General features: G+C 42.0%; 1 long non-coding RNA gene across 1 annotated transcript in view; it reads right to left on the bottom strand.

The window, feature by feature from the left end:
• Positions 1–4748, bottom strand: part of LOC127000805 (uncharacterized) — a 45293-nt gene continuing 40545 nt past the window's right edge. The window contains exon 2 of the long non-coding RNA XR_007754533.1: positions 1–634. This is a non-coding gene — a long non-coding RNA (uncharacterized LOC127000805). The remainder of the gene's footprint in view (positions 635–4748) is intronic.

Here is a 4748-nt window from a genome sequence, read left to right as displayed (position 1 = left end):
TTTTTTTTATTTTTTCTTATTTATTTCCTGTCCTTTTTATGATTTGTCACTATTCTTTTCTTTTTTTCATTATTGTTTTTCTCTTGTTTTTATTATTTCCTTTCATATTGTTTTTTTTGTGTTTTCATTTTTCTTAGTTTTCTTTTTTATTTTCTCTTTCTTATTTATTTCCTGTCCTGTTTATAATCTATCACTATTTTTTTCTCTCGTTATTTTTTTCGTATTTTCATTATTTTTTTCCTTCATATTTTCATCTTTTAGTTTTTTTTCTCATTTTTTCCAAGGTATGAATTTCTCTTCTACTTCACTAATATATTTTCTCTTCATTCTTTCTCTATTCCTCTTTTTTTCCGTTATCTCCTTATTCCTTCCTTTATTTTAAGTTTTCCTCTTTCTCTTCGTCTTTCTCTCTTCCTCTGTCTCGGCTTTTTTTTCTCTTCACTTCATCCTCTTTTCTTCTTCTCTATTATTTTCCTTTCCTTTCTTTATTTCAACTTTTCCTCATTCTCTCACACCTTCCTTGGCTGTTGTTTTCGTGGCTGTTGTTGTCGTTGTTGTCGCTGTTGTTTTCTTCACCAGGGGGAGACATTCAGTCGTCTATATATTTTTCTTTATTCATTTATTCTTTCTTCACCTGAAAATAAAAAGAAGAAAAAAGTTTAATACATATTTTTTCATGTAATATTTTAATCAGTAATATTTAATGTAATACTTCATGTAATATTTAATCCTAACTTCTTGACCTTAATTCTGTATTCAGCTATTAAGGAGAGTAAAGAAATAGATAGATAGATAGATAGATAGATAGATAGATAAATAGATAGATAGATAGGTAAACATTGATAACTAGATTGACTGATTGATTACATACATACATACATAAATATATACATACATACATACATACATTCATACATATACATACATACACTGATAGATAAATTTTGATATAGATATGGACTTTCGTTTCCTCCTTTTCCTCCTTTCCTCTATTCTTCTCTCTCTCTCTCTCTCTCTCTCTCTCTCTCTCTCTCTCTCTCTCTCTCTCTCTCTCTCTCTCTCTCTCTCTCTCTCTCTCTCTCTCTCTCTCTCTCTCTCTCTCTCTCTCTCTCTCTCTCTCTCTCTCTCTCTCTCTCTCTCTCTTCTCTTCCTCTTCCTCTTCCTCCTCTCGTCGCTTCCCTCTCATATTGTCCTCGTTTCCTCCTCCTCCTCCTCCTCCTCCTCCTCCTCCTCCTCTTTATTCCTTCCCTCCCTTCCTCCGATCGCCTTCCAACCATCTCCTCTCCTTCCTCCTCCTCCTCCTCCTCCTCCACCTCCTCCTCCTCCTCCTCCTCCTCCTCCTCCTCCTCCTCCTCCTTTCCTCCACCTGCTCCTTTCCTCCACCTGCCAAATCATAATCCTCTTCTCCTCTCCTTCCTTCCCTCCTCCTTCCTCTCCTCCTTCTTCCTTTCATTCGTTCTCCCTTCAAACTATTTCTCCTATTTATTATTTTTTCTCCTTCTTCCTTTCTTCTCTCCTTTCATCCTTTCTCCATTTCTTTTATTCTTCATTCTTTTCCTCTTCTTTCTTCCATATTTTCCTTCCTTATTTCCTTCCTTCCACTTCAAATACCCTCCCTCCTTCCCTCCTTCCTTCCCTTCTCTCTCTTCTTCCTCCTTCCAGATCATTTCCCCTCCTCTCTTTTTCTCTCCTTCCTCCCTCTCTTCCCTCTCTCCCTTTTACCTCCCTTCTTTCAATTTCCAAACCATTTCTCGTCCTCCACCTCCTCCTCCTCCTCCTCCTCCTCCTCCTCCTCCTCCTCCTTCTTCTTCTTCCTTTCCTTTCGTTCTCCTCCCTCCTTCTTCCCCCTTCACCCTTCCCTCCTTCCCTCTACCTTCACTCCTCCTCCTCCTCCTCCTCCTCCTCCTCCTCCTCCTCCTCCTCCTCCTCCTCCTCCCCCCCCATAAGTAAGAGGGTGGGAGCACCTGCCAAATTTATCTCTTCTCGTTTATATGTTAATTACCCGTGCGGAAATACCTCCTTGATAGCCCCCCCCCCCTCCCCCCCTCTTCCTCTTCCTCTTCTTCCTCTTCGATTCCCTTTTTCTTCTTGTTTATCTTTTTCTTCCCCCTTCCTTCCTTTATCCGTCGCGTCTTTCCTCTTTTTCTCCTCTTCTTCCTCTTCCTCTTTCGCCTTCTCTTCCTCCTCTTTCTCTTCCTGTTTTCCTTTTTTTCTCTTCCGTTTCTCTCCTCTTCGTCTTTTTTGTCCCCTTAATCGTCGCCTCTTTCCTCTTCTTCCGCCTCCTCTTCTTCCTCCTCTTCCTCTTCTTCCTCTTCTTTTTCTTTTTCTTCTTCTTCGATTCCCTTTTTCTTTCCCTTTCCATCCTTTGTCCGTCGCCTCTTTCCTCTTCTTCCTCCTCCTCTTCTTCCTCCTTTTCCTCTTCCTCCTCTTCTTCCTCTTCCCGTTCTTCCTGTTCCCTTTTTTTCACTCCCTGTTTCCTTTCCTTCCTCTCATTTTCGTCTCCCCTTCCTCTCTTTCGCCTACAGCTCTTTCCCCTCTTTTTCCTCTTCCTCCTCTTCCTCTTCTTCCTCTTTTGCATATTTCCTCCTTTCCCTCCCCATGTTAATATTTTTAGACATTTCCCTCTTCCCCCTTTCTCTCCCCTTCCTCCTCCTCCTCCTCCTCCTCTTCCTCCTCCTCTACTATTTATTCTTTTTCCTACTCCTCTTTCTAATTTTCCTTTTCTTTCTCTTTCATTCTTATTCTTTAAAATTTCTTCTTTTCCCTTCACTCACTTTTCTTTTCTTTTTTTCTTCTTTATTCCTTTTTTTCTTCTTTCCATCATTCTCATCTTATTCTTACCTCTTCTTTTCCTCTTCCTCTTCTTCCCTTCTCTTTCTTCTCTTCCCTCCTCTTAGAATTCTTCCTCTTCCTTCTTTTTTCCTCCCTTCCCGTTTCTCTCTCTCCTTCCTCTTCCCCTTCCTGTTCCTTATTTTTCCTTCCCAAATGTTTCCTTCCCCTCCTCCTCCTCTTTCTCTTCCTCTTCCTCTTCCTCTTCCTTCTCCTCCTCCACTTCCTCCATATTTCTTTTCTCCATGTTCTTATTTTTCCTCTTCCTCCTCTCGTACCAATATTTCCTCCTCCTCCTCCTTACTCCTCCTTCTCCCCTACTCTTTCTTCTCCTCATACTCCTATTCCTTCTTCTTCACCACCTCCTCCTCCTCCTCCTCCATACCTCATAATTCTTCCTCATTCCTCCTTATCATTTTCATCCCACGCTTTCTTCCTCCACTTTCTCTTTCATTTACATTTTCTCCTCCTCCTCCTCTTCCTCCTCCTCCTCTAAAGTGGGAAGAAAAAAACACTCAGGACGGCTGGTTAAGAAGTCATGGAAAAGTCTTGACTGGATTATTCAACAGCATGATAAATGGAAAATGTATACTTCTTCAACCTTTCCGAGTTTTGCGTCATGCACTTTGGGCCCAGAAAGAGCAGCCATATATTCACCACGCGCGGGAAGCCTCTGCAGGTCGTACAGGAGGGAAGGGTGGCCAGGGTGATACGAGTCTACAAGTAACTGATGGGTCTTAGTAACGTCAACACGAGAACTAGGAATAGCTGTCTACCGATTCATTTTACTACAGGCATCGGCGGGAGGTCTTGTTTTTCTTCTATCGAACCGAGTCATCCGCCACTGGAACAACCTCCCTGCAGAACTAGCTAGTGCAAAAACGATTTACTCTTCAGAATCACATTGACTAACCCAAACACTATATGCAGTACAGACTAGAAACATCAGTAGTTCTTTTCTCTTTTGAACCGAGTCATCCGTCACTGGAACACCCTCCCTGCAGAACTAGTTAGTGCAAAAACCATCAACTCTTAAGAATCCCAATGACTAACCCAAAAACTATATTCAGTACAGACCAGAAATATCAGCAGTTCTTTTCTCTATTGAATCGAGTCATTCGCCACTGGAACAACCTCCCTGCAGAACTAGTTAGTGCAAAAAACATCAACTCTTAAAAATCCCAATGACTAACCCAAAAACTATATGCAGTACAGACTAGAAATATCAGCAGTTCGCATCTCTATTGAACCGAGTCATTCGCCACTGGAACAACCTCCCTGCAGAACTAGTTAGTGCAAAAACCATCAACTCTTAAATATCCCAATGACTAACCCAAAAACTATATGCAGTGCAGACCAGAAATATCAGCAGTTCGCATCTCTATTGAACCGAATCATTCGCCACTGGAACAACCTCCCTGCAAAAGTAGTGAGAAGTAGGAGTTACTGCGAAGACGATCATTCCTCTGCCCCTTCCTGCTCTTTCTTTTTCCTTCCCAAATGTTTTCTTTCCCTCCTCCTCCTCCTCTTTCTCTTCCTACATGTTGTGCATGAGGAAAGAGACCTCGGGGTCACCATCAGCAGTGACTTGAAACAAACAAAACACTGCAAGTCCGCCTGTAAGAAAGCCAATACAATGCTTGGGTTCATATCGAGGAACTTCGAATACAAGACGCCGGGAGTTATGTTATCCTTGTATAATTCGCTGGTAAGGCCCCACCTGGAATACGCCGTGAAATTCTGGTCTCCTAATTACAGGAAAGACATTGAATTACTTGAGAGAGTACAGCGCCGCGCCACGAAGATGATACCATCACTGAGGACGAAACCCTATGAAGAACGACTCGAGCGACTCAACCTCTTCACGTTGGAAAAGAGACGACTGCGGGGAGACATGATACAAGTCTTTAAGTACCTGA

The sequence above is a fragment of the Eriocheir sinensis genome, chromosome 19, assembly GCF_024679095.1.
Source record: "Eriocheir sinensis breed Jianghai 21 chromosome 19, ASM2467909v1, whole genome shotgun sequence".
NCBI classification, from domain to species: domain Eukaryota; kingdom Metazoa; phylum Arthropoda; class Malacostraca; order Decapoda; family Varunidae; genus Eriocheir; species Eriocheir sinensis.
The sequence above is the reverse complement of the archived record's forward strand: the minus strand, read 5'-3'. Positions and strand labels throughout refer to the sequence as shown.